General features: G+C 31.6%; 2 non-coding genes across 2 annotated transcripts; one reads left to right on the top strand and one right to left on the bottom strand.

Moving 5' to 3' along the window:
• Positions 1-7,331: 7,331 nt before the first annotated feature.
• On the top strand, positions 7,332-7,403 carry TRNAT-AGU (transfer RNA threonine (anticodon AGU)). Its single transcript has one exon. It is a non-coding gene; the product is annotated as a tRNA-Thr (tRNA).
• Positions 7,404-10,864: 3,461 nt separating this feature from the next.
• Positions 10,865-10,936, bottom strand: TRNAT-UGU (transfer RNA threonine (anticodon UGU)). Its single transcript has one exon. It is a non-coding gene; the product is annotated as a tRNA-Thr (tRNA).
• Positions 10,937-11,604: the final 668 nt, after the last annotated feature.

Raw genomic sequence — 11,604 nt, 5'->3', positions numbered from 1 at the left:
AGTCAGCAGTGTCTGAAAGAGAACCTCTTCTTCAACCTTCCCATTCAGCAGATCGCAACGCTAACTACTAGGACTAATCCAGTTCAACTTCTTTAGCATGTTAAAGTACATAATTTATAACATGATTCAAAGTCACAAAGTTCCTTGTACCTAAAACGTCCAGGAATAGTTGCATAATCGGTAAGTAGTTTAAGATATAAACACAAGGTGACATAAAATATAAGATAAAATCGATTTGTAACTGTTTTCACCTATAATCAGATTTACAAGTTATAATAAAGGTATAAGTTGAAGGACATTGTGGACGCTCAGAATAGATATATAACAGTAAGAGTGAAAATCACCTCTTTCTAGAATTGTTAAAGTGCGCCTTTCTTCCTACATCAAATTAAAAACAAAATTATTTGCTACTGGCTTGTGAGGTTACTAAAGGAACGACATAACATTTAGCCGCGGCGTAGCGGCTCAAATAATGTGTTTGATTTATTTTTGTTTTTTCATAAATGTGAACTTTTAGCTCATACTCCGTTCTCTCGTGACTGGTATGAGACATAGTTACAGTTCTCGACTCGTAAGATTAAACCCTTTGTATTTATACATTAGACCATGCCCAAGGCCTCATATATAACTTTACTCTAATTCTGCTTGAAACAATTTCAGATTGGGGAAAAGGTGCTAGAAATGCTGATGACTAATAAAATTAAATCTGGTATATGACGCTCACAAATTAGTATAATTAGCGCAGAAAAATATATTTCTCAAAAACAAGGAAAGGTCTCAGAAGTTAATTAACCCTATTTTTGCCTAAGTGGATTTCAAGTGCCGTAGCTGTTGAAGATTTCCACTTGTTTAATTATGAAGAATACCCAAGGCGCCAGTGACTAGACACGCTGTATTATTTCGTCTGTATTAACTGATGTAAGAAAGACAAACAGTTATTTGACATGCTGTATACGACGCGTATAATAATTAACTATAACCGTACTTGTAACACTGTCAAATTAGAAATAACTTTAATAATAGAAAATAATTTCCGTGTAATGATTGATCAGTTTGTTATGCCATCCAAGCAAAGTACTGTTACTAGTGGTAGGGTAAATAGGATTTTAAGTTGTATCTACAAAAATATTGAATAAAAGTATAAAGAGGTTATAATATCATATCATAGGTCTCTGATTAGGCCACATTTCAAGTATTATGTTCAGTTCTGGGCTCATTTCCTTAGAAAAGGCATTAGATTCTTTGAAAGGATTCATCTGGAAGTCATTGAAATGGTACCTAGGATGGAGGAGTTGTCTAATGAGGAGAAATTAAGATCCTTAAATTTGTTTTCTCTTGACAAGCAGACTGCTTAACGAATATCTGACTGAAGTGTTTAATAAAGTAAATGAATTGATAATGTTGATGCATCATTATTTTTCATACTTATCGGCGATAATTGTAAAACTAGTGATAAAGATTTAGACATGGCAGAAGACGTCTTTTTCTAATATTTTTCAAATTGAGTGTTTGGCTATGGGAGGCTGTAAACTTGAGTGAGTTTAAAAGAAAGCTTGATATATGTATAAATGTTTAATCATTTTAATTTGACTCACAGGTTGTTGTCCCTAAACATTATGTGAAATTATGATGAAAGTGCAGATTATCTGGATTAACGTATCACCAACTTTACTATAACAATCAGTTATTAAAAGTCAAATTTAACATAATTTACAGAAAGAAGTTTTTATAATTATGAACTCCACGGGTTAAGTACTATAATAAATGTTGTAACACTGATGATTGACATAGTCTTTTGACTGAGAATTAGTTACATTTCCAGCTGACCCAACGAGATCTGGTATGAATGAGAGGCCTTAGACACCCACGCCATAAGGTGCATACAGTCAAAGTGCTTATACACTTCTCCTTCTTAAAAACTTGAGATGAAGGACCAGTAAAGAAAGACTCATAAAGAAGTATTATCAGTTTTATTGATATGTGTCAGATAATTAATTCTCTAATTCAAGAAAACATAATCGCGCATTTTTTCAAACTCTTGATACTAATAATGGAGACTATGTCACCTACTAATTGAGGCTTTTTGGTTTGGGCATGAGACTTCGAGACTGATATTAAACACATGTCCGTGAATACTTTCTTTTGGCTAATTAAAATACACACTCCACTCACAACAGATTCCTCGTTGTACACCGATTGCTTCTTAATATGGAAACATAATTTTATTTACGTGTGATAACGTATTATGACTTTCTCTTATTTTTGTTACTACAATGAATTTTAGTAAGTTTTGTAAAGTTTATAACCATTTCTTTGACCATTAAGATATGAAAACTACATTTCCCTCACAATGTCACACTTTTGCGCTAATACTATATTAACTATAATAATCATTGTCTTTGGCCAGCACCCTCTGAAAATAAATATAGTCACATTGGTGAATGTTTGACATGTTTTTTTATGTGAACACTCTTCATCAACGGAAAATATGTAAAATGATAGATACGTTTATTTTTTTGTGTACCATATCTTTTGTTGTATTATTTCAATCATACAGGGCCCGGTATGGCCAGATGGTTTGGGGCGCTCGCATCGTGATATGAGGGCCTTGGATTCGAATCCCAGTCATATGAAACATGTTAGTCTTTCAGCCAATATTGGCTTGTATTGAGACAGTCAATCCCACTATTTGTTGATAAAAGAGTAGCCGAGTAGTGGTGAGTAGCTGCCTTACCCGTAGTCTTACAGTGCTAAATTGTGGACGGCTAACACGATATTAAAAACAATAAACAAACCAATCAATGACACAGTTACGTAACTTTAAAGTATTTAACAAATTTTCAATCCTTTTTGTTGTACAAAAACAATATGTATAACAGATAAACTCCAATATAAATAATATAAGATGAACATGATGAGCAAAAGTTGTATGAAAGTTAAGATGTTGTTTAAATAATTTGTTTGGGTATCTTGAAGTTTTGTAAATAAATGTTTCAGTGTGTTTGTCAAACAAGTGATTGTTTGTTGCTGTTATAAAGGTAAACAATATAAATTTGGATTTATAAAATATGAAAGTATAATTACTTGATTTATAGTTAAAGGTTCTTTCAAGATTATGATTGTCAATTATTTTTTTCAGTTATAATCTTTCATTATTTGTGAAAATGTATTTGATGTTTTGATGAAACATAACGAACCAATGTCGTAGTGTAACATATTTCTTATTTGCCAACAAATATTTAACATAAAAAACTGAATCATTATGAAGTGATATCAGACTGAAAAAATGATATTCATTAGATATAATATTCTTTACCAATAAAAGCACATTTCTCTATGCTACAAACTTCTTTGAATATAGACCTTTATTTTCAATGGTATTTTATTTCACCAGTTTTAAGAGAGGGAACTGGATTTTATGGGAACGTGACGACATCTCCGGCCAATGATCCTTTGTTTCCTGAAAGTGAAGTTTATCGAATATGTCAATGATCTCGAAGATCGAAAACTTATATACTCTGACTAGCATTGTAATCTTGGATGAATATGACTGCTTCAAGAAGTATTAGTGAAGTGGTTAATAAATCAGCTAAATTTATATTTGTAAAGAACGTATATTGGTTAAAGTACTGGTTACGCCATAATTTATGCTTTATTTAAATAATGGTTTTACTTCTAAAAGGAAAGCAGCAGGTATCTTAACATCCTACAGAACTATAGAAACAATTTTCGTAATAACATAGTTCATCTAAAGTAACACTATTCCAAGTAATATATAAGTGTCAACGAATGTAAAATGACATATTCTGTCAATAATTCATTTCTTGTCATTTTCAATGGAATAAATAAAAATAATGTATTTATATGGGTAAAGAAGTAAGATAAAAATTTATTTATATTATAAAACCTAACTATTGTAACCAATTAAATGATTTGGTTTGAATTTCCCTCAAAGCTACTGGAAGACTATTTGTCATCCCTAATTTAGTAATGTAAGATTAGAAGGAAGGCAGCTTGTCCTCACCACCTATCGCCAACTCTTGGGTCTCTCTTTGCCAACAAATTGTGGAATTGACCGTCACATTGTGACACCACCACGGCTGAGAGGGCGAGCATGTTTTGTGTGACGGGAATTTGAACCCGCACGTTACAGTCAGTATACAACAAGTCTCGAACCTATAACTGTGACTAACGTTTTTCAAGGGTTCGATTTCCCTCGGTGGACTCAGCAGATAGCCCGAGGTGGCTTTGCTAAATGAAAACACAAACTAACATTTATTATTCGAAAATCTACAGATGTCTGACGAGGACAGAGTGTAGATTTTGAACATTACAGTTTCACTTCAGTTTATTACGTTCAGACGTTAATATTTCAACGAAGCCATCGCATAACTTCATCAGAAACAATTGCTTTGTGTGAAGACTAGAGCTAGTTAGCATTCCCGTTAATTAACGCATACCTTTAAGAAATATAAAAGTAATTTGCGAATCGTTGATCTGAACTCTCCATAAAATATCCAGTTCCGACAAGATAGAACACTCGGTACAGTTTTTAAGTTTGTAAAACTTTTGTACATGAATTATTATTTGTAATAATCGTTAAGATCAATTGTATTATTATTTGTTTATTAAAATATATTTGTGTCAGGAAAGAAAATTGTGTTTATCAAACATGTTGGCAAATACCATAAATATGATATATATTGATATATAATGAACTTCTAAATTAAAATTAAAATTTCCAGTTAATTTAAATTGTAATATGTAAACTACGTAACATAATAGACCGAAGATTCGTCCGAGAAAATAAATGATAATACATATGACTTGTTTCTATTACAATGAAATGTTTATATCCCTTGTCGTGTAGTTACCCAGAATGTACAACATTGTCGTCCTTCAGTTCTTATGCAAAATAAATCCCTATAGTTCTTTGGTTAAACCTAATTTCAATGACAAAACTCGAGTAGACCATTGGACAACAAATCCTTTGCCATGATCAGATGGACGTATCCTGTACATTCGGTTGTATCGGATATCATCTTAAAATACCCAACCTCACAGGAGATTTCCACAATTACTTTTGGTTATTTAGTGAAACCACAAGGAAGGAATATTTAATAATATCTAATCTATATAAACACTACAGTATATCATGCCAGACGCAATTTCTTGAAAGAGGAAGTGTTATTATAACTGAAAATGTATTTTTCAATAAAGTCAGAAAAAGTCTTTAAATTCTAATGCTTATTACTAATGTTTCGTTTGTGCCATTCTGAGAAAATAAATTTAAAACAAGATCTAAGAAAAAACTAATCACCAGTATTCATCCAATGGGTATGATGTTTTGCTCGCTTTATGCTTGATATAAATAATTATACGCAATTCTACGATTCAACGTTCCTGTGACAAAGTATTTGCAAGATGGCTTTGAAGTATGATAATTGTTAGTGAGATGGTGTTGTCAAAGTGACCCTCAAACATCGTAACGCAAAAGGGTAATAAAATTGTTCAAACACACATTTATGATTGCTACATGTAAGTTAAAACATTTTCATGATTCCTACCTATCTTTCAGATAATCTCTCATCCAGTGCTAAACATCAATTCAGCAAATATTTAATGACACCACAACAGAACTTTGCAGCCCACAGTGCGGTAATTGTTTATTTGTTTTTAAGTTTATACTTATTATGTCTGTTTTAAATTATAACTTCAGAGTAACCATTTCAATAGTTTTTGAAAATGTTTGATATTATCAGTTGTATTTGTTTGTTTCTTTAAATTGTATTATTATTTTAGCTATTATATTCTGGAGATTTATAAATTCTATTTGAAAGAATATTGGCATTTCATTATTAGTTTGATTTAATATAATTTGATTTTACATACGCGTCTTTATAAACTTATAAATAATTTTATTTATTGATATTGTTAAATATACCGATTTTGATAGATAATGTAATTGCTTTTTGCCGTAAATTGATAAAAGATACATACCTCTGGTGGACTCATCAGATAGCCCGATGTGTCTTTGCAAAAAGAAAACACACAAATACACATCCATATTTCTGTCGGTCGCAGCTATTGTTTAGCTTAAGATGTCAAATTAATAAGTAATATAAAAGTTCTGCATCAGATAGAGGTCGATATAAAATCATTATTGATCTATTTTATTTGTATTGAATATCCAAAAAACAGTAACTTTTCTGCCAACTGTATCTAATCGTGGAAAAAATCTATTTCATTTACACTAATAATCTTTGGAAAGTTCTTGGTAGATGAACCATACTTATCAATTCAAGGGTTGTAAATTTCATAATCAATATTTTAAACATGTGTAACGAAATATTCGTAAGTAAGAATGTTTCTAGCGTCGGTAGAGCGCATCAAAGAACACCTCGGAGTTTGTTTGTTTCGTGTGTGTATTGTTTTTTTTTTTTCAAGTAAGAGATTTTGGCTCACGGCTTCACCCTCTCTTGACGAGTTGATGGTCTCATAACAGTTTTAAACTTAGGACATCCAATAATTGTGATTGGTGTATTTGACTAAGCCTGAGGTTTCATTGGTTAATTTACTTTAATCCTGTCCCAAATAATTTAAATATCAAGATATAGTAGTAGAGATCCTGATGAGTAATAAAAGTGAATCAGGTATATGCAATTCAAAAATGTGTATTGCTTGCACTCACATGTTTAACCAATGAAAAAGGGTAAATGATCTATTTGGTTCATTTACTCTAAATATACTTTAATGAATTTCAAATGCCACGGCTATTCTGGATTCCATCTGGTTTAGCTGAGTATAACGTCCCCAGGACTGAAAAGGTGAGCATATTTCTTGTGACGGGGATTTGAATCCCGCGACCCTCAGATTAAGAGACAAGTGCCATAACCACCTGTCCATGTTGGGCCTTATCTGCTTTGAGATTAAACTGTAAAAAAAAATTAGAACAAAAGACTTTTGCAATATAAGTCAAAATATTACTTTCATTAAAATGACCTTCCTGTAACTAATAAGAAAAATGTCTGTCTCTGTTATTTAAAAATTATTGAGGTTTACAAAAAATAATTTATAGATCAAAACATTTACGCTCACGTTCGCTGAAAAACAGACCCATTATCCGAAAGTTTTTTACTATTCTTGATTTAAGAAGGGCTATAATTTGGAAGGTTAATTTTTCAGTCTTATCGAAGAAAGTCGTATCTTTATAATGGGTAAAGGCGTATTTCTGAAAAAATTAATTTCTGTTCTGAGTAAAGAAATTGCTCTTGCCAAATACATTTGCATAAGAAAATTCAATTATCCTACAAGGAAATATAATTATATACGCCTCTATATCTCAGTGGTAGAGCCTTGGTCTAGTAAACCAGCGGTCGTGAGTTCGAGTCTCACTGGAGGCTTGATACAGAAGTAAAACATAAGGAATTTTACATTTGTATTGCTTAAAGGAAAAATGATGTGTTTTTAATTATCTCCCATCGAAGACACTTTCAATTTATCATGAGAGTAGGTAATAATAACGTTAGATGTGAGTTCTTAAAATAAACACATTTTTTCATTTGTAATCAGCATACCTCCACAGTTATCAAATTTATTCAAGAAACGCAGAACAACTTCAGTAACGTGTTCACCACTATATCATGACAATCTTTTCGGTAATGCGTTTATATTCGTTCTGATATTTCTCGTAAACAAAATCTAACTTATATTAGTTGAAATACTATAATTTTCACCGTTATCAAGAGATATGGTAAACGAAAATAGCTTGGACATATACTATATCTATATAAACGTCTTTATTTACAAATTCATTTTGACATAACATCTACGTCTTTATAATAATTGTTGATATGAAGTGAAGAGTGTAGTGCAAACCGTTAATTAACGCTAGAAAATACAAAAAAAGTTGAGATTGCTACAAATAATTTTCAGGAGATTTTCCAGTATATCTGTTTCCACTTTATATAAATAGTGGTAACGTTCTCTCTCAGGCATAAACAGTCGATAATTCTGCTTTACAAGGGAACGGGATGAGTGTAGGATGTCATAAATTCAGCTTTTTCAGAAAGTTTTCAAAATATTGTTTATGTGCTGGAAGCATTGTCTTGCTAAAACATTTAACTGAGATGTGTTTCTGACAATTTTTTATAGTGTAATGTATTAAGAATTTAAACTGGTAAAATGCAGTTCTCTCATCTGATAAATTAAGAATTTGTACAAAATAAAACACTGATCAACTGAAATGGTGACTCCGTAGTTGAGACATTTGTTTTTTAGTTTTTGTACTTTCAGTGATAAGGTAAACAATAATTAAAATATTTAATTTATAATATCGTAAATAATAATGAATTTTTTCAAAGCAATTCATAGGCAAATTGAGTGTAAACAATATTTGAATTAGTCTATGATACATGATAGGAAATTTACCACAAAAAGACATCACATCGGAATAGTACAGAAAACATCATGAAGTTAAACTTTGTTTAGAAACTGTGATTTACCACGTTTTGCTAGATCTGACACTAAACACAATAAAAAATGGTGTAAACATTTATCCATCTCGAATTCTAATAAGAGATCAATAAAACAGAATTTTCATTATACTAATCAATTTTAGCAAACTTTGGATCTTCCTTCTAAGGCCCTGCAAATGGCCTCTTTGGTCTTTTGCAAATGGTCCAAAATGAGGAGTTAGGTGAAAAAATTCAATATCCTTACAGTAGAATAGTAAAGTTTTGAAAGACGTGTCATTTGGTGTTAACTAGAAGAAAAGTATTTTTTTCTTCTATGATATTGACGGTCTGCGTCTTTTAAATCTCTACAGATATTCTGAGGATTTGTTACTGACAAAGTGTTCTGAAAAGGACTAAATAATTTATTTTACTGTTCAATAACGTGAAGTCGAAATTATCGATTTAATAAAATTGAAAGTAAACCATATGATTTTCAAACATAGTTTCTCATTGTCCCGTAAGTAACTGTGGTTCTTGTGATGTAAATTCAACAAGATATCTTCTATAGATGAATCAATTAATCCTTCTGAAATGTCAACAATACTATCCGTATCGTAATACTATAGAGACAAACCTAAATTCTTAAACATATCGTGTAATTTCAGATAATCGTGAGCAATGGTGAAAGAAGAAATAACGATGATGTTTTAACCTCTCTAATACAAAGATAATCAATTACTTCAGCATTAATTGAAACAATATCTGTTAATACGCCAGTGTTAACACTCATTAACGAAAGGTACACTTTAAAGTCATGATGACTTCTCGAAAATAAATTAAGCCAACGTTTTGCGGAAATGACCTTCTTTTCTAAAATATGCAATATTTAGAAAAGTCAGAATAGGGATTTGTAACTGGAGGAAAAAATGTGAACAATATGTCTCACACTAGTTGTTACTTTTTGCAATTGAATTTCTACTTTAAACTCCCGGTCCTTTCTGTGTATTATTCATGGTCGCAGTTGCACTTTGGAAATTAAAAGGCTGTACATATAGATGGCCATATGTATTTGTTGAAGTTATATTGACATGCGTATACATTTTAGACAACTGTGAGACGTGTCATAAATTATATTTTACTAAGCATTTTTGATATTTCTTATATTTTTCATTCATTTTCCTAAACCCATTGACAACAGTAAGGCCAGTCACAGTTTATGTGCAACTCGCCAAATTTTCTCTTAGAGTGACATTCTGCAAAGGTAGAAAACATGTTAATTGACAATTATCAGTTGATTATATTAATATAACTTTCTCCCTTCTATGCTGATATAGTTTGCGTCGATATAGTTCTATGACCGTGTTTTACTATGAAGAATGTTTGTTTGTGGTAAAAAGCAAAGCTACACATAGGGCTATCTGAGCTCTGCCTTTCACGTATACAGAAAACCGGTTTCCAGCTTTCTCCGAGTTAAGAACTAGCGCTGTAACACAAGGAGTTGGGGGGGGGGTATCCACCGTGACGATGCAAAACTATTTATGTTTGTCACTGCTTCATAATTATTGTGAAACCAAATATTTTCTTATTAAGTATATAGGTACCAAATGTCTTTCGTCTCACTTTCGTCTGGAATCGTCATCGTCTGCATACACGGTTTTTTCTACTCGTAATAGTCAGCTTCAAGTGTGGCTACTGTATCTGCAGTATGTATAAAATCTTAATAAAGCAGTTTTGGCTGTAATTCGATTCTTACCAATAGCCATCACTCAGAATGCCGATCTGACGATCGAAACAAAGAATGGTGGTGTCTTTTAAACAAAATCTAAATAATGTTTGTTGTAAGAGATAGTCTGGACGTTTGTGCAATGTTTATGTGACATGGGTGAACTCGATCATGGAATGTTGAAAAAAGCAAAAAAATACTGTGATCCAGTTACTAGCGTTGTGTCCTATAGAGCCGAAACTCTATACATAAAAGGAAACGATACACGATAACAATACAGTTGCAACCGTAAGTTAATAATTTGATAAGAAGTAAAATAATGGTGAAATGGTGCGTTTTGTGGTATTGCCTGGATTTTAAAATAATACAGCCATTTTTGCTGTATTTTGTAATCTGAGAATATTGAATAACAAAGAACAGACATTTAATCGTATTATTCACTAACACCGTGATTTGTGATAATCAGAAAAAGTTTTCTTTGACGGTGAAAAATGAAAATGATTCTGTATGAAAAATATTATCCGCTTACAGTAACACCATCCGTCTTCATAAAACATACACAATTAAATATATGACCAAAAATTATAAAGTTGGTAAGAACTAGAAATAAAAATTGTAAATTTAATGTTTTACTTATTAAAAAATAACATTCATATCCTTTATTCAGAAGAATCGCTTGAAGTAAAGCCACCAGTGAGAATCGAACTCACGACCGCTGGTTGACAAGACCAGTGCTCTACCGCTGAGCTATGGCGGCTTATTAAACAAAATTTACGTGAAGCTTAGTTCAATCGTGTTAAAATGCTTCGTTGGAACGAATATATTCTTTAGTTAGAAGCGAAGTTAATCTTTTCCAAAGATATGTCTTTCCCCATTATAGAGATATTCGATATCACTGAAAAGTTACCCTTTCGCAAGATAGTCTTTCTTATATCAGTCTTTAACTGATTTTTTTGTGATTTACGAATTCATAACTTATGCTAAAAGCGAAAATAATGAGTGTGGTCAGAATTTATGCTTTTGATTTGTACACAAGTGTATATTACTATGAAATGTTATTTTAATAATGTTAATCTCTATCTGTGAAATTTCATACATAGACTAGACGCATTCAAATTATTATAACTCATGGTACAAAACGTGATATACAAGAGAACAGCGGTGAGTCTACGGATTGACAATATTTAAATAAACTGCGTTTATAGACATAGGAGATAATCCGATATTTTTTGTCTAGGTAAAACACACACAGAAACATTCATACAAAATGTAACTAAATGTTACGTAAGTAAAAATATGTCAGGGCGAAGCATAGACCACCTTTACGTTTCTTGCTTTGTATGTGTTTTTTTTTTTTTTTAAAGTACGAGATTTTGGCTCACGGTTTCAATCTTACTTCACCGTTTGAGGGTCTCATAACAGTTT

This window comes from Tachypleus tridentatus, chromosome 10 (genome assembly GCF_004210375.1).
Source record: "Tachypleus tridentatus isolate NWPU-2018 chromosome 10, ASM421037v1, whole genome shotgun sequence".
Classification (NCBI taxonomy): domain Eukaryota; kingdom Metazoa; phylum Arthropoda; class Merostomata; order Xiphosura; family Limulidae; genus Tachypleus; species Tachypleus tridentatus.
This window is presented reverse-complemented; position numbering and strand designations above follow the sequence as displayed.